The 19,613-nt window shown below is 37.9% G+C and overlaps 1 long non-coding RNA gene across 1 annotated transcript; it reads right to left on the bottom strand.

Moving 5' to 3' along the window:
* Positions 1–12,835: 12,835 nt before the first annotated feature.
* On the bottom strand, positions 12,836–15,991 carry LOC113068224 (uncharacterized). The gene is made up of 3 exons (XR_003279495.1): positions 15,769–15,991; positions 14,592–15,383; positions 12,836–13,591 (listed from the first exon to the last, which is right to left on the bottom strand). It is a non-coding gene; the product is annotated as an uncharacterized LOC113068224 (long non-coding RNA).
* Positions 15,992–19,613: the final 3,622 nt, after the last annotated feature.

Raw genomic sequence — 19,613 nt, 5'->3', positions numbered from 1 at the left:
TTTGCTCTCCATTTTAAGGCATTGGAGATCATTTTAGCTGAACAGCCTATCATTTTTTGGACCTCTTTATAGGTTTTCCCCTCTCTAATCAACTTTTTAATCAAAGTACGCTGTTCTTCTGAACAATGTCTTGAACGACCCATTTTCCTCAGCTTTCAAATGCATGTTCAACAAGTGTTGGCTTCATCCTTAAATAGGGGCCACCTGATTCACACCTGTTTCTTCACAAAATTGATGACCTCAGTGATTGAATGCCACACTGCTATTTTTTTGAACACATCCCTTTCAACTAATTCAACTAATTACCCAATTGCACAGCCTTAAGAGCGTGCATATCATGAATGCTGGGTCTCATTTGTTTTCTGAGAATCTACTGAACCTACTGGTAACTTGTTTACCACGTAGCAATAAAAAAATATACGAAAAACCTTGATTATTCTGGTTAGTCACATTATACTGCTATTATTTTGAACAATACTGTATATGTTTTCCTTTTAAACACAGTCCAAACATCCAACACAATTTTTTCCTTTTTAGCCAAAGCTCTTCTGTCCCATATTGCACTTTTCATTGCATTACACACAGATTAATGAAACTTTTGTTTTGACACTTTTTTTCCCAACCAAACATCACAACTCATCTTTAATTAAACATTTACATTTCCTTAAAAAGTCCTCTAGCTCTCTACACTGTAAAAACATATGTAAAATCCCCTCTTCCTTTTCCTGGCACACTTTACACAGAGCATTTTCTTCCATTCCTATTTTATTTAAAATAACCTTAGTAAAAACCACTTTATGCCTTATGAAATACTCTATACATACCAATTTTGTTTCCACACATTTCCCCGTCATGTTTCTCCATATACACTTTTTTTTAAATCTTTGAATTTCTGCACCCAGTAACCATTTGCAATTGGCTCTTTAAAAACATCCTCTCTAAAAGCACAATAAATAATTTTCAGAGTACATTCCTTAATGTGTGTATTGAAATAGCAAGATGACAAATGATGGCGTGTGACGTCATGGTACTGATGTCCCAATCCTTAGGGGAATATTTTCTCCGCTACCCCTTCACACTCTGTTTCAAGGGACAAGGGGAAGGGGTAGGTGGAGGGGAAGGGGTATAAAATAGAATTGGGATTGGGCCTTAATGTCCTTAATTTCCAAAAATTTCACCTTCTTTCAATTCCTCCTATTCCTTCCCACATTTTTTCTTTAATATTCCTTTCGTCTTTTCCCATTAGAACACCTAAAATCCTTATTTCTTTTGTTTCTTTAAAATGAAAAGACTCCGTTAAAACAGTCACTCCTCCAAATCTCATATATATTGTTTTTTTCTTCATTTATCTTGCCTTCTGATCCCCTACAAAACATCTGTACTACTTCCATTACTTTATTAACACTCTCTATATCTTTAACTATTATTGTTGTATCATCCGCATATTGAAATATTTTTTCATTTCCCCCACTTCCTTCAATGTTTATCCCTCTTATGTATTAATCTATTTTTATAGCTTATCCCAATGGTTCTGCAACTAAAGAATATAAAAGCGCTGATAATGGACATCCTTGTCTTATTGACCTAGTAATTTTAAAACATTCAGTAAAAAAAAACGTTACATTGTATTCTTGTTATTGCTCCCCTATATAAAATTGTAATCCACTTGACAAACTTTTCCCCAAACCCATACCTTCTTAAAATTCCAAATAAATATTTTTGTTAAAATTTTCAGATCTGTATTCAGCATTGTAATTAGTCTATAATTTTTTAAGTCTACTTTATCTCCTTTTCTTTGATATATCAACTTTATTAATCCCATCCCCATTCTCTGATTAATTTCCTCATTCTTAAAAATGTCTTCATATACTTCTTTTAAAATACTGGTTAAAAAAATATTTAAAAACTATATAAAATTCACTTCCCAGACCATCTTTACTTGGACTTTTGTTTTTGTTTAATTCACTTATTGCTCTTTTTATCTCTTCTTCTTATCTCTTCATCCCACTCTTTTTTGTCTACTTCTCCTACTGTTGTTTCTATTTGATTTAGTAACTCCAATTTATCTTCTTCCCTCAACCCCTCAGTACTAAACAGGTTTTATTAATATGCTTTTACTTCTTTTAATATTTCCTCATTTGTTTCCACCACTACACCATTTTTCCTCTTATTTCTTTAATCATTACAGCTTTCCCTCTTATTTTTTTTCTAGATCAAAGAAAAACTGTAAATTTTTCTCCCTCCACAGTATATTTAGCTTTACTCCTTAGTCTTGCACCTTCCTTTTTTCTCTTCCAGGTCTTTCAATATTCCCTCCAATTCTTTTATTTTTTGTATATCTTTCCCATTCTCATTTAATTCATTTTCCATTTTTTCTCTTATTTCTCTCTCCTTCTTCCTCTTACATATCTGTATTAATTTGCAATACTTTATTGTACATTTCATTCTCCTTTTCTTTTTCAATAATTTCTTTAACACTTAACACATACTCCTCATTCTTCAAAACCTCTACATTTAAAACCCATACACGCGGCCCTCTTTTCACTGAACTCCAGTCTACTTGTATAAAAAGTGGTTTATGGTCACTTAAGCTTGATTCTTCATATTTAATGTTACCGATAAAACCTTCAATGTTCCTTGTACATAAAATAAAATAAATCCGTGTTTTACACATAAAATCCCCTACTAATTGCCTCCTTGAATATTCTTTCTTTTTTTCATTTCTTTCTCTCCATACATCAATAATATTATTTTCTTCCATTAATAATTTCAGTTCTTTTCTTCCTTTATCATTTTTAAAAACCATTCCCTCACCCATTTCTAATTTACTGAAAACAGTATTAAAATCACCCATCATAATAACTTCTTTATGCTTTTTTTAAAAATCTCTTAATACATTTTAAGTGAAAGTGACAGTGAAAGTGACGTGACATTCAGCCAAGTATGGTGACCCATACTCAGAATTTGTGCTCTGCATTTAACCCATCCGAAGTGCACACACACAGAGCAGTGTACACACACACACTGTGAACACACACCCGGAGCAGTGGGCAGCCATTTATGCTGCGGCGCCCGGGGAGCAGTTGGGGGTTCGATGCCTTGCTCAAGGGCACCTAAGTCGTGGTATTGAAGGTGGAGAGAGAACTGCACATGCACTCCCCCCACCCACAATTCCTGCCGGCCCGGGACTCGAACTCACAACCTTTCGATTGGGAGTCCGACTCTCTAACCATTAGGCCACGACTTCCCCAAAATATTCCTTCTTTTCATTCTCTACAGTCGGTGCATGAATATTAACTACAATAACTTTTTTCTCCTCATACACCATTTCAACCGCAATACATTTCCCATCTATGTCATTATATATTGTTTTACATGATACCCCACAGCTTTCTTTTATTAAAATCGCAACTCCTCTTCCCAGCCTCTCATCACCATTGTTATAAAAAATCTCTCCACTCCACCTTTTCCTTATTTCAGCCATGTACTCTTCCCTCCAGTTAGTTTCTTGTAATAAAATCACATCCTCACCTTTACACATTTCTTTCACTTTTCCAAATTTTCCTACATTTGAAAGCCTTCCAGCATTAAAAGTAACAATTCTTAAAAGCATAAAACATATAAAAACATGCATAAAACCCATAAACTCAGTCCATCTCCTCCAAACCCTTTAGCAGCTCTTACTTATTTGCACACTCAATACCATCTTTAAGCACTCTTTTTCTTGCAGTATCTAGATTGGGCATTACCTTTACAGATCTTCTTCTTTTCGATGATTTCCCCTGCGTCTCCTAATTTTTTTCCCTTGTTCACACTCTTTTGTAGCAGAAACATTCTCATTACTCTCATAATTAAGTTCCACAGTGTGCAAAAGGAGATGGACCCTGTTCGTCACATCCATCGGTATACATAAAATTTCCTCCTGTTGTGCATCACTCAGTACTTTATTCCTTTTATCATCCAGTTCCACAGTATCCAAAGCATTTTTTAAGCTGTCAGTCAAATCCATCTGTGTCCAAATTCCTCCATCCCATTGTTTTTGTATGATCGGTTCGGTACACTCTTTATGTTGTTCTGTATTCTTATTTAATTCCAGTCCTTCACCTCAAACTCTTTCTCCCTAGTCTCACTGCTCGTTGTCTTGTTCATGCACCTGCTCCACCTGCTGCTCCTCCTCCTCACCCTGTATCCAACACTCACACTTATTTAAAACCAAATTGCAATCTGGGCACGTTACAGCGTTGCAATTTCTCGCGAAGTGGCCTTTCTCCTCGCATTTATGGCACGTGAACTCCGGGAAGTCCTTCACCACATGGTCTGGGCTAATGCACAGCCGACAAGTCTTCACCTGATGGCTGTGCCTCAGCTGAAAGTATTGTGGACCCTTTGCCGTTTCTATTTTTGTGCTGTAAGGGAGGGAGGCCACCTCCTTCGGAAACTGCGCCTTTATATATCTTGTCCCATCCTCAATGCTGGTGCCCGGATAAACACGCCGCTTTATTTTTTAAATTGGGGAAACCCCCCAAACCTCCAGTTTATTTAAAATCTCTTCATCACCAAGTTAGACGGGCAGATGCATGAAAGAGACAACATAGTCTCGTTTTGAAGTTTCTTTATCTCACAGTTCACTCCTTTTATTAACAATCCCTCAATCAGTTTATTACAATGTAACATCTCATAATTATCTTTAAATCAAAGATAGTTACATATCTGATTTTGGGTGGGTTTCCCACATAAACGATGATTAATTCTACTTGATAAAATAAGGCAACCACACAATTTCTGGTTATTTGTTTCTTTTACCTGAATTTCTTTCATTTATGGTGTGCATTTAACAACCAACTCATTATACTACAACCACAACAGTCCTAGTATCCTTCATACCCCACTTGTGCATCTGAGATCAAACATTAATCCATCTTGATCAAACTATGTATCAAGTCTTTGCTTGTACAAACACTATGTGTAAGAGTCAAAGAAACCAGTCTTATCTGTGTTAAACACTGAAGGAGTTCAGAGGAGATATCGACTGAAGTTACTGATGTCCTTGAATCACAATGGTAGTCCGTATTGTAGAACGTCAAAGTAGTCCTCAATGCAAATCCATAGAAGAGAAGACAATTTGGTCAACTTAAGTCCTTTCCATCCCCAACATCATCATAGGCATCAAACATCCCATAGCCATAAACCCTTAGTTGAGAATGAAGCAAAAATGCTTCTCAACAAGGGTTCCTCAAATGCAGTAGCTAGATCAACCTTTCCAGGTTCCTCATGAAATGAAACCGCATAGTTTACTTGACCCAAGCATTTTTTGACTTTTGCTGGCCCCTTCCATTTGGCAGACAATTTAGACATAAACCTATCATCTGCTTTGGACAAAGGATGAGCTCGAACCCAAACTAGGTCTCCTACTTGAAATCGAGTATGTTTTCTTCTTTTGTCATAATAGCGTTTTTGTTTGGTCTGAGCTCGTTCTACATTCTCCCTTACCACCTGGATAAGACTTTGTTGTCTATCTATCACTTAATAGGTAGGGCTACTTGGATCAGGTGGTCGCCTAATGGTTCTTTCTAATGGACCCTTAAGTTTGCGTCCCAAAGCAACCTCGGCAGGTGTGTAGCCCGTACTTTCATGCCATGCCGTATTAATTGCAAACCTAAATTCAGCTAACCACATATCCCATTGTCTGTGGTGCTCCCCTACATATGAAGCCATCATTGTTTTGAGGGTACGATTGACCCTTTCCGTGAGGTTTGTTTGTGGGTGATAAGCAGTTGTTAATTTCTGCACAACTCCCCATTGCTTACACATTAAGTTAATAAGATGGGAGGTGAATTGTGCTCCTCGATCTGATACAAGGTAAGCAGGAGTTCCCCACCTCGTGAATATTTCCTCCACTAAGATACGTGCTATTTGGGGAGCCTTGGCCGTTCGTAAAGGAAATAACTCCACCCACTTGGAGCAATAGTCAACCACCACTAGCAGGTGTTCATTCTGCTTACCACTCTTTGGAAAAGGTCCCATCAAATCTACACCCAGCATTTACCCCGGCTCAACCACAGCTGTTGACTGTAAATATCCAGACAGCTTTGACAAGTTAGGTTTGTACTTCTGACATACATGACAAAACTTGCAGTACTTCCATACATCAGCAAGCATACTAGGCCAATAGGCAACTTCCATTAGCCGACGCAATGTCTTAATTCTTCCGAGATGCCCACTCAATGGATTATCATGCGCGTACTGCAAAAACTCCTCTCGGAGGGATGCTGGGATGACTAATTGCAATTTCTCTCCATCCTGGTTACTAGGACACTGCGGAATAACAACCCATTTTCCCACACATATCTTACACGTGTGTTATCCGCATCTGCCTTCTCACTCAGTTCTTGCACTTCCAAATCCTCACTCTGAGCAGTGGCTAGTTCAGACAGGTTTACCGGTAACATTGCTGGCTTAACTGGGGACTTCATGGCTTTAAGAACTGTCAACCTTCCTGAAGTTGCCAATGGTTCCATGCTTCTTGATAGTACATCCGGAACAACATTGGACTGACCCTTTCTATACTTAACAGTAAACTGAAAACCTTGCAAACGGATGGTCCACCGTGTCAATCTTGAAGACAGTTTGGGGTGTTGGAACACCCAAGTTAACACAGAGTGGTCCGTAATCACCTCAAAAGGTCGACCTTCTAAATAGGTTCTCCATTTTTCCACTGCCCAGATCACTGCGAGACATTCCTTTTCTGAAACAGAATATACTCTTTCAGGTCCTCGCAACAAACGAGATGCGTATGCCACCACATGCTCTTCTCCCTCTACCTCTTGAGTCAGTACTGCTCCTAAGCCAACCTCACTGGCATCTGTTTGTACTCTGAATGACCTTGACAGGTCAGGTGGAATTAGTACCGGAGTATTCGTCAGGTCTCGCTTAATGGTGTCAAAAGCTATCTGGCATTCTTCTGTCCAAACCCAAGTAGCATTATTTTGTTTCAGCGCATGAAGTGCAGCAGCCTTTTCCGAAAACTTGGGTATAAATCGGTGATACCATCCGGCCAACCCGATAAAACGTTGTAGCTCCTTAAGAGATTGAGGCACCGGAAAGTCACCTACTGCAGATACTTTTGATGGATCTGTCTTAACTCCTTCTCCAGATATTATATGTCCCAAGAATGTAAGGGATTTCTGGAAAAAATTACATTTTTTCAGGTTAAGAGTAAGACCAGCATTGAAAAGACGGCTGAACACCTGCTTAAGATGCTGCATATGCTTTTCTTCATTTTCTGAGAATATCACCACATCATCTATGTATATCAGACAGCATTTTCCTCTTAGATCCCTGAGAACATGCTCCATCATTCTTTGGAATGAAGCTGCAGCATTTTTAAGGCCAAAGGGTAGACGGAGGAATTCAAATAGCCCTGCAGAGGTAACAAAAGCTGTCTTGCGTATGCTTTCTGGTTCCATCTCCATTTGCCAATAACCAGTCTTGAGGTCAAGAGTGCTAAACACCGTTGCTCCATTCATTGATTCCAGAATGTCCTGTATTTGTGGTATAGGATAAGCATCAAGGTGCGTTTTTGCATTTACGCCTCTATAATCTACACACAGCCTTGATTCTCCATCTTTTTTAGGTACCACCACTACTGGTGCTGCATATGGAGAAATTGAGGAACGGATGATCTTCTTATCCAGTAACCCTTGAATTTCTGCATCTATGAATTGTTGTTTTTCTCTTGACACCTTATAAGGTCTTTTCCTTACAGGCACTTCATCAGTGGTGATTATCCGATGTTTAACTACACTTGACTGCCCTATTTCATTGGTGCAGACTGTGGGCCAGTTCAACATCAGCTCCCTCAGCACCTCTTTGCCATGATGATTCATATCAGCTTTCTGAACAATGTCATGGATCGACTGTATAGTTTCCTCTGATGCCACTAAAGGAGACAGAGCAAGGTAAAAATGTACAGTAGTACAGGATTCGTGTGACAATAATGGAAAAGTTACCATGTTCTCATCATCATCTAAGGCTGGCAGTTGATACTGAGATCTTCTGAAATCAAGGACGATCTCTGAAGAAAGCAGAAAATCCATACCAAGGATAATGGGTACTGTTAGATCAACATCACGCATTACATACAATGTAAGATCTCTTTTCCTCCCTTGCAGGTCACATTCCCATTCCAGCTTACCAATGGCATCCTGCCTCTGACCATTGGCTAGCAAGAAGGATTGACCATTACTCGGTATACACGGTTCTTGACATTGCAATTGCTTCCAGCAAGATTCTTTTATGAGCGATAAAGTAGTGCAAGTATCAATCATTGCTTGGAATTATCTGCCACGTAAAATGATTGGAAGACTGATCATTTCAGGTTGAACAGCACTCTTTGTAGACTGCATAGTTATCGTGTTAGCTGGAGCAGACCTAGGTACAACTTCTCTAGAAACATTCGCTCTCCGTTGTTGTGTCTCTGAATTAACTTGGCTCCAGTATCTTCTAGATTCTTCAATATCTTTTTCAATTTGGGTACCAAATCTTACTAAATCATCTACCCCTCTTACAGTTCCTCTGAGTAAACTCGCCAGTCGGGGGTTACAGTTTCTTAAGATAGCATGTACAATTTCCCTCTCTGACATGTCCTTGTTTCTTCGAAGGCACAGGGCTCTATAATGATAAGCAAAATCTCTAATACTCTCTTTAGTACCCTGCTTTCTTTCCAACAATCTTCTAGCCGCTTCTTCTTCGTAGTCCTCACTTAAGAATGAACGCAAAAATATCTCTTTGAACCGTTGCCATGTCTGAACGTTCTTCTTTTCTGCTAGCCACCAATCTTTTGCAGTACCCTTTAACACAGATGTCAAAGACGCAAGAATTTCACCATCATTGAGAGGCCGGATGTCAACGTATTCTTCACATCTTTCTATGAAAGTAACAGGATCTTCCTCTTCACTATTGGTAAAACTTGGAAATTCTATTTTCACTGGTGGATGAAAGGACATCATTGACACACCTTCTACACATGACATTTGGCTGCTTGGTACATGGTAAGTCTGGCTTCCACCTGCAGTTCTGGAAACAGGAGCAGAAAGATTTGATTTTGGGTGCTAAATGTATCAATTAGTTCTTTAACAGGCTCTCTTATACTAAGGAATGCACCAGAAGAAAAATCTAGTTTGGGATCCTGCTCATCCCCGTCACTCGATCTTCGGCTTGCCATATTTTATCAGCAGAAAAAAAACAATCATACGTAAAAGGGTCCCTGTTCGGGGGACATTATGGAACATCTCATAATTATCTTTAAATCAAAGATACCTTTCATTTATGGTGTGCATTTAACAACCAACTCATTATACTACAACCACAACAGTGCTAGTATCCTTCATACCCCACTTGTGCATCTGAGATCAAACATTAATCCATCTTGATCAAACTATGTATCAAGTCTTTGCTTGTACAAACACTATGTGTAAGAGTAAAATAAACCAGTCTTATCTGTATTAAACACTGAAGGAGTTCAGAGGAGATATCGACTGAAGTTACTGATGTCCTTGAATCACAATGGTAGTCCGTATTGTAGAACGTCAAAGTAGTCCTCAATGCAAATCCATAGAAGAGAAGACAATTTGGTCAACTTAAGTCCTTTCCATCCCATACATGATCATACACTGTTAAAAAAAAGTTCCGTTAAAAAAACGAAAAAGTGCTGGTAATTAATTACCAGCACTTTTTCCGTTATTGTACAGGCAATTCCGTAAACCTTAAAACGGATATTTCTGTAGATTTACCTGAGTTTTTCTGTACCATTGACGGACACTTCCGTCAAACCTAAAATGGAAAATTCCATATTTTCAATAAATTTTTGCGTTATTGTACGGACAATTCCGTAAACCCTATAACAGATATTTCCGTAGATTTAACAGACTTTTTCTTTACCATTTACGGACACTTCCATCAAACCTAAAATGTAATATTCCATATTATTAAAGTACTCAATCTGTACCATTTACGGACACTTCCAAAAATGGAGCGCAGCTGGAGGAAAACAAAACTAGAGGTATTTCGTATTGCTTGGCGGGAAAGTAGCATATCCTACAGAAAAGCATTAAAAACTGCTAGATCTGATTACTTTTCTTCTCTTTTAGAAGAAAACAAACATAACCCCAGATATTTATTCAATACAGTGGCTAAATTAAAGAAAAATAAAGCCTCAACAAGTGTTGACATTTCCCAACACCACAGCAGTAACGACTTTATGAACTACTTTACTTCTAAAATCGATACTATTAGTGATAAAATTGCAACCATTCAGCCGTCAGCTACAGTATCACATCAGACAGTCCACTATAGACCCCCTGAGGAACAGTTCCACTCATTCTCTACTATAGGAGAGGAAGAATTGTATAAACTTGTTAAATCATCTAAACTTACAACATGTATGTTAGACCCTATACCATCTAAGCTCTTAAAAGAGGTGCTTCCAGAAGTCATAGGTCCTTTTCTGACTATTATTAATTCCTCATTGTCATTAGGATATGTCCCCAAAACCTTCAAACTGGCTGTTATTAAGCCTCTCATAAAAAAGCCACAACTTGACCCCAGAGAACTAGTTAATTATAGACCAATCTCGAATCTCCCTTTTCTGTTCAAGATACTAGAAAAGGTGGTATCCTCACAATTATATTCCTTCTTAGAGAAAAATGGTATATGTGAGGATTTCCAGTCAGGATTTAGACCGTATCATAGTACTGAAACTGCTCTCCTTAGAGTTACAAATGATCTGCTCTTATCATCTGATCGTGGGTGTATCTCTCTATTAGTTTTATTGGATCTTAGTGCTGCGTTTGACACAATTGACCACAACATTCTTTTGCATAGACTTGAACACTTTGTTGGCATCAGTGGAAGTGCATTAGCATGGTTTAAATCGTACTTATATGATCGCCATCAGTTCGTAGCAGTGAATGATGTATCATATCGATCACAAGTGCAGTATGGAGTACCTCAAGGCTCAGTTCTAGGGCCGCTACTCTTCACGCTTTATATGTTACCCTTGGGAGATATCATCAGGAAACATGGTGTTAGCTTTCACTGTTATGCTGATGATACGCAGTTCTATATTTCCTCGCAGCCCGGTGAAACACACCAATTTGAAAAACTAATGGAATGCATAGTCGATATAAAAAATTGGATGACGAGTAATTTCTTACTGCTAAATTCAGAAAAAACAGAGGTGTTAATCATAGGGCCTAAAAACTCTACTTGTAATAACCTAGAACACTGTCTAAGACTTGATGGTTGCTCTGTCAATTCTTCGTCATCAGTTAGGAACCTAGGTGTGCTACTTGATCGCAATCTTTCCTTAGAAAGCCACGTTTCTAGCATTTGTAAAACTGCATTTTTCCATCTCAAAAATATATCTAAATTACGGCCTATGCTCTCAATGTCAAATGCAGAAATGTTAATCCATGCATTTATGACTTCAAGGTTAGATTATTGTAATGCTTTATTGGGTGGTTGTTCTGCACGCTTGGTAAACAAACTACAGCTAGTCCAAAATGCAGCAGCAAGAGTTCTTACTAGAACCAGGAAGTATGACCATATTAGCCCGGTCCTGTCCACACTGCACTGGCTCCCTATCAAACATCGTATAGATTTTAAAATATTGCTTATTACTTATAAAGCCCTGAATGGTTTAGCACCTCAGTATTTGAATGAGCTCCTTTTACATTATACTCCTCTACGTCCGCTACGTTCTCAAAACTCAGGCAATTTGATAATACCTAGAATATCAAAATCAACTGCGGGCGGCAGATCCTTTTCCTATTTGGCACCTAAACTCTGGAATAACCTACCTAACATTGTTCGGGAGGCAGACACACTCTTGCAGTTTAAATCTAGATTAAAGACCCATCTCTTTAACCTGGCATACACATAACATACTAATATGCTTTTAATATCCAAATCCGTTAAAGGATTTTTAGGCTGCAGCCTGGAATTTAACTACTGGTTTCGTCTGGTCAGAGGAGAACTGGCCCCCCAACTGAGCCTGGTTTCTCCCAAGGTTTTTTTCTCCATTCTGTCACCGATGGAGTTTCGGTTCCTTGCCGCTGTCACCTCTGGCTTGCTTAGTTGGGGTCACTTTTCATCTACAGCGATATCATTGACTTGATTGCAAATTAAAACAGACACTATTTCAACTGAACAGAGATGACATAACTGAATTCAATGATGAACTGCCTTTAACTATCATTTTGCATTATTGAGACACTGTTTTCCAAATGAATGTTGTTCAGTGCTTTGGCGCAATGTATTTTGTTTAAAGCACTATATAAATAAAGGTGATTGATTGATTGATTGACTTCAGTCATCCTAAAATGCTTAATTCCGTACAAATAAAGCACAAATGTAGAATCACAGCAATTATTTATTTCCTTTAACAGCTGTCAGTGCTTTAAAGTGATTGCACTTTTTGAATTGCAATATTAACATTACAACCATTAAAACATTCAGAACATCACCTTCACATTCAGAGCAATTTTACATACATAAACCACCTGTATTCTCAAAGAACTACAACCATGTCCTTTAACAGGGAGCTGCCAAATCTTGCAACTTTTTAGCACCCACAGGCTGACAGGCATTAATAACAAATGGATTTGTTAAATACATTGACAAAATAAGACATTAAAACTGCCAGCATTGCTGTTGCTGTCTCACTTGTCGGTGCAAAAGGGGTGGTGTTAGCGCAGTGGATAAGACGCACGTCTGTGGTGTGGAAGACCCAGGTTCGAATCCACTGTGAGACACCAATGTGTCCCTGAGCAAGACACTTAACCCCTAGTTGCTCCAGAGGCGTGCGACCTCTGACATATATAGCAATTGTAATTCGCTTTGGATAAAAGCGCCAGCTAAATGAATAAATGTAAATGTAAATGTAAAATGAGGAGCCCCCTCCAGGAGGATGCAGAAACCTACACCTCCAACTCCACATATCACACCGACAGGCAAAGCTCTGCAACCAGTGTCTGACCTTTCTACAAAAAACAAATAGAACATTAGAAGTATTACATTATACAACTTTTCTATAAAACATAAGTGCAGCAACAACCACCATGACCTTAGAAGGTCAGGAAGAATGACTCTGTGCAACATGCCATAAAGAGATTTCTGCAAAAAATAAAACAAAACTTACACCTCCAACTCCACATTGACAGGCAAATCTGTTCCTGGAATGACAAATATCGCCCACCTTCCCTCCCCCTTAACATGGGGGATTTGAAACTGCAGCATGTGTGTTGTGGGCATCTAGTTAAAACATCTGAACTCACATAATACTGTAAAAATCTGTATTTCTACTCCCAAGCCCCATGTTTTTGGATTTGCATGTGTGTGTGTACATTCAGTCCAAAAAGGTATTTTCTGAGCTTTGAGAACAGCTCAAATGGCCCACTCAGATTCCTTCTGCTTGCATTCAAATTCCTTCAGCTGAGAAACCAGCTTGCACACCTGTGGAGGAATGAAGTGCCGTTTCTTCCCCTTCTTCTCTGCCTTGGAGCCTCGCTCAGGATTGATCCCAAAGATAACTCTGAGAAAAAAATTATAATAATAGTGAGATGCAGACAAAGTTTGCACATGTAGTGTGGCTTGACAGGAGTGGAGTTAAATAGAGTTAAATGGAGTTAAATAAAATCATACATTTGTTTTCTTCAATATGCCCCTATGTGTGAACCTCTCTATCATTCTAGTTGACCATCTGTCTGGTACCCAGTGTTGTTGTGGTGCTTATCACCAACACATGACAGCATGCATCCTCAACATGTGTGCAGGGATATTATAAATGCACAGAACACAGAAGGGGATAGAAAACACAGTTGACATCGTCCTATCAAAAGGTGTAACAGCACATTTGAACACGGACTATCCTGGGGGTTACTCAAACATGGAGTGGAGCAACTGTGACATTCAGTGCACGTTACACATCAAAGTATTAACATTTGGGCATGAATCCAGCATGTATTATTTTTTAAATGAATATGTTTAGTCTTTGCTTCTGGAGGGGGTCCCTGGAACAACATATTTTGAGGTTGGAGTCTGCAGCCAAATACATTTCAGTTTGTTTGTCTTTGACATGAAAAGGTTTGACCACCACTGACATAACCTGGTCTGAGGTGCTAATGGTTTTAAAGAGATTGCTCAAACGAATTTTGTGTCAAGAAACCATTCTAAGAAAAATATGTTTTTGCTCCATTTCCCAACTAGAATCATGTTATGTTTTTGTTGTTTTTGATTGACTTGGGACACTATGTAAAGCAAAACGCATGTTACCTGCGATTTTAAAAAATATGACACATTTATTCTAACAATAGTCTTCAACAGGGAGCTACGAAATCTATGAACGAATCCATATTAAGGGGGATCATAAGCCAACAACAGCTGATCTAAAAGCTCACAGCATGTGGTGACACATTTTGAGCTTGTACATCTCAGATAAAGGGGTTTGGTGTAGATTGACAAAAAGCAGGTCGGGTGCAGAAAGGCACGGCAAAGTCACATTTACAAAGTATTTCCAAACAATGAGTGCTTACCTTTGCATGAATTCGAGAGTAAAAGCCATCTCTGGTGGGTATTGGATGTTGCAGACATAAAACATGGAGAAGACGTAGCTCAAGGCCACAATGGGAGAGGTGATGTGGTCATTGACAAGTAACCCATTTAAGAGCAATCTTGAATTGCTGGTCACCTTAAACACAGATTAAAAAAAAGATAAAGAAAAAAAAAAAACAATTCTGAGCACCATGTACAAAAAAAAAATAATCCTATATTTTAAGGCAAGCAAAACATTTCTTTAATAAATACGACAAAACAACAGCTTATAAAACAGCTCGCTGAGATACAAAAAATATTTAACTACAAACCTCTGACTAGGATACATGGGGTCACTGGGAGTTCGACTTCAGGATCTGCAGAGATCTTTTTTGGTGACAGACATGACACATGAATTAATGTTTCCAGTGCACACAAACTTGCTGGCAAATTGACTATCTGCTAGAGTCTTCATCAGACAGAGGTAGCCATTAAGCACAGACATTGATGTAAATAGTTTATAGAGAGAGAGTTTATAGAGAATATCAGCAGCACAATTAGGGGAATCTATAATTCATACTGTGATTGGTTACTTGTTCACCACTGGATGCAAATAATTGTCTTGCACACAGTTTAAAATGTTCAACATCTACCTCTTTTTTGTCGAAGAGTTTACACGAGTCTTCCTTGAAGTATTTTGCAATGCCACAGATGAGCTGTATTGGACCTTCGCCCGTCTTCATCCCTTTGGAGTCAAGGAAGTCATTGATCCCCTTTTCTTTTTTGGAAAGTTCCTGTTCAAGGTTCAAGGTGTTAATTTTGTAAAGGTACATAAGACTAACACTCATTTTCGTTTGGCCTCCAAAAAATGCAGCTATGGAGAGAATTTTGAAAACAAACAAAAAAAAAACAATTAGAATTATTTTATTTTCATTTGCAACCTGTTCTGTTTTGATCTCAAATGTTCTGCTTTTTTGGTTGCCACTTCCTGATTTTTGGTCTCAAATCTATTCTATTTGATTGTTCATCCAATTTATAATATTTGATTAGTTGCCAGTTTATCTTTTTTGGTGTTAACTCTCTTTTTGGTTGCAAATCTTTTTTTGATTGATTAATAAAGAAAATTCTCTCCATATGGAGCAGCACAGCACAATCATAATAATAACAGTAACAACACACCTGTGCCAGCTTGTTTTGTACAGAGAAGCCAAGGAGTTTAGATGCATGATCAAACAGGTGAGGAACTTCAAACAGGAAAGGCCACTCTTCCTTTACAACGCCAATAGGGGTATCAGCATCGTTGAGGATTTCACGCTGAATGGGATATGTTTCAGTCATCAATTTTCGAACAGATGACTCCTAAAGATATGAGGCAGTTAGTCAAACTGACCAATTAAAATAATAAAACAGGGTATCAATTTCAATAGACTATGGGCGTAGTGATGTCAGACGATCTACAATTTCACAATAGCCACATTTCCACTGTCGGGCAGTGGTGTCAAAAGTACTGGCATTCATTACTCAAGTAGAAGTATAGATACTAGGGTTTAAAAAGACTTTTGTAGAAGTTGAAGTATCAACTCAAGCTTTTTACTCAAGTAAAAGTGTAAAAGTACTGGTTTAAAAAACTACTTAAAGTATAAAAGTAAAAGTAATGTAAGGGAAAAAAAATGCCATTAAGAACAAAACTTAGGCCGCACCACAGGGGCCTATTGTGCACTACCCCACCGCCTCAAAAAACATTTTTCTAAAGGCCATAGGCCATAATGACTATAATGTTATATTAAAATGTTCATGCTGAAAAATTTGGGATGCACTAGGCTTCCTGTTTCAGCCGCATATATGAAAATACAAAAATGGTGTGCACATCCCAAACATCCAATTAGGACGCAGGTGCAAGACAACTAAATGATATAGACAAATAAAGAAGTGAAGTCTGAACACTGAAAACTACTGCTCCAGAGGAATTTAATCAAGCAACGTTTCGACCTTCAGGTCTTCATCAGCCGCATATATGCCCATTTAAAATGAACGCACTTTAGTACAATACAAATACATTAAAGGACTAGAGATATGATGACTAGTTGCCAATAAGTATTGTTATGGTGCAAAAAGTCAAACTTCAGAGGCTTGTCATCAATAACTTGTGATTAATCAAAAACTAAAACTGAAAAAGAAATCATAATCCTGATACTTTCTTGATTGACAGCTTCTTGTATTTGGTACATACGTCTGCTATGTCCAGTGTTCGGGGGGGAACGAGTTACAAAGTTGGTATAGCCTACTTATCACAACATTGTCAATCACATCGTCAATCGAAAATGCTAATTTATTAAAACGTCTCGCTACCGAACTACCTACAGTAGCTTAATTTGTGGAGGACGAAGAAAAAGCACTCATTTGGTAAATGAGCCAGTGAGAAATAATAAGTTTTAAGAAGGGTCAAGTGCCTTTTCAATACTTTTAAAATGGTACCGGCTCTTAAACGGTGCCTGAACTGATACTTTAAAAAAAAGAACCACAAAAAAACTATGGATAACTTTAAAGAACATTACAAATATTTAAAATAAATCCATAGCTTGTTGTGCAAGTTGTGCTTCCCTTAATCTAAGGCTAATAAATGTATTTCACAATCTGGGTCATTATTTAATACAAAACCACACATAATGTTTCTACTGTATCTCTGCCACTCACTCTGATATTTAGTTAAGATGAGTGCTGTCTGTCACTGTCTTAAATCAGTTCTGTGAATTACTGTATGGTCATTCTTTATAAAGTAGCAACAATGTCGTTTTTAAAATACAGTACTGTGCAAAAGTCTTATGGAAAAATTAGTGTTTTCTCCCCAAAAAGGGTTTTAAGACAGTTATTTATATCTTTTGCTGTAGTGTGTCAGTAGGAAATATCAATTTGCCATTAATTTTAATAATAATCTAGTGCGATTTTGAATGCACAAGCAGTCTGACAACGGCAAAATGAATGTTTGGAAATGTAAACTGATATTTTATACTGACAAAGTACAACAAAATATATAAATAACTGTCCGAACACCATTCTTTTAAGTGAAAATACTAACGCGTCTAAGACATTTGCATATACAGTAGTGTATGTATAAAGTACGTATGATTAAATTAAGTATATTTAAGTAAGTGTAATTAAAGGATGTGTTCGTTCATATGTGTTAAGGGTTAGATTTTCGCAGGAGAAAACGCCTTTGGTGTGATGAGCGAAAACTTTACAGATGAGAAACCGACTGCTACCTCGTGACCTTTTGTAAACTGTATTTATGACAAAGAACTGCACAGATATGGATATTCTAACAATCTATCGATAAACACATACCTCGTGTCCTCTGTTTGTTTAAGTGCGCATGCGCTGCTCCGTTCGCGGTCTTCGCCTCTGTGGATTGAAGAGCGCGCTGAAAGACGGAAGGAGACCGGTCTGACGCTGGTTTCATGTGAAATTTAAGCGGACTGACTCTGAGGCGATCGGATACCGGTTCCATACCCAACCCTACTTTTAAGAAATATATTTTTTGATAAACGAACCCAAAAACTGTCTATGTCCTGGCTGGACTGTGATGTGATTTGTGTCACGTGCAGGTGCGATGGATCGCGTACAGACCAATAGGGTGTCGGAATGGTATATGTTAATACTTCTCATCCAACCACAATCAAATTCACTACATCCGGATGGATTTTTTTTTGAATGATGACAAGCCGGAATGAAAACAAGCCGAAAATGAAATAGCAGTAACGAAGCTATTTTTAAAATGTAAGGAGTAGAAAGTACAGATACTTGCCTGAAAGGAGTAGAAGTAAAAAGTCGGCTGAAAAATAATCACTCAAGTAAAGTATAGATACCCCAAATTTCTACTTAAGTACAGTAACGAAGTATTTGTACTTCGTTACTTGACACCTCTGCTGTCGGGCCAGTGCGAGCCAGGGCTTAAACCGGGCCGGGCGGGGCTCACAGCCCCGGGCCAGTAGCACGAGGCCAGAATAGCACAGGGTTTCCACAGTGGAGCTTGAAGCACCGCTGCACGTCACTAAAACACGCCCTTTACACGCCTCTCAGAACAACGCCATGCAACCTCAAAATTTCACCAACAAAGAGAAGTTATCAGAAAACTAAGAAATAAGTCACTGGAACATGCACGATCACAAAACAAACATGATAAAAGCGGCAGTTTGTTTGCATGCTTTGTTATATATTCAAAATCAAAAGCATCGATGTTTTAACTATAGAAAGTGATACATTGATCATATTGTTTTAATTTATCAGGACTCAAAATTATTCACACATAAATACACTTATTTCTATTTTATTTATTTATTTTTAACGCTCATGAAAATAGCCTGCTTATTCAGTCGAGTCTGTTTCTGTTTATTAGCCACAGTAGCCGTCATATTTAGAATTAACGATAATATCTCTATTTTTATAAAAGCTCCTGAACAAAAAAACATTATTAGGCTATATTATTTTATAATAGGCAACGTGAGATAAACTCTCGAGACGAGGCTTGTGACAGATAATATAAGTTACTTAATAAATACACGATTGTGATAGAGAATAAGAAGCTGACATCTGATTTCTTCAAGCGGTCATATTTTACCATGTTTACTATGGTAACATGTTTAGCGTGCATATCTTTTTCATCGCTTATAAATATTTCTGCCTTGTTTAGTGTTTATAATCCACAGATCAAGTTATTTCAAACACTCGCTGCTGACTGAAAGAGAGTTTTGATCTCGACTTATTTAAAAAAAAGTGTTCAATGCTGATGTTAAAGCGGTTATCTTTCTGAAATGATCCTCAGCGCAGACTCTCTATTTTTATAAAAGCTCCCAAACAAAAATCATTATTATATTTTGATGATATGCAACGTGGAGCTAAACTCACGGAACGAGACGACAGATAAAATGTTAATTAATAAATACACAATTGTGATACAGAATAAGAAGCTGACGTCTGATTTATCCAAGCGGTCATTTTTAACATGTTTACTATGGTAACGTTAATGT

This window comes from Carassius auratus, linkage group LG44F (assembly GCF_003368295.1).
Source record: "Carassius auratus strain Wakin linkage group LG44F, ASM336829v1, whole genome shotgun sequence".
Lineage (NCBI taxonomy): Eukaryota > Metazoa > Chordata > Actinopteri > Cypriniformes > Cyprinidae > Carassius > Carassius auratus.
Note: the sequence above shows the minus strand (reverse complement) of the source record. Positions and strands in the feature narration are given on the sequence as shown.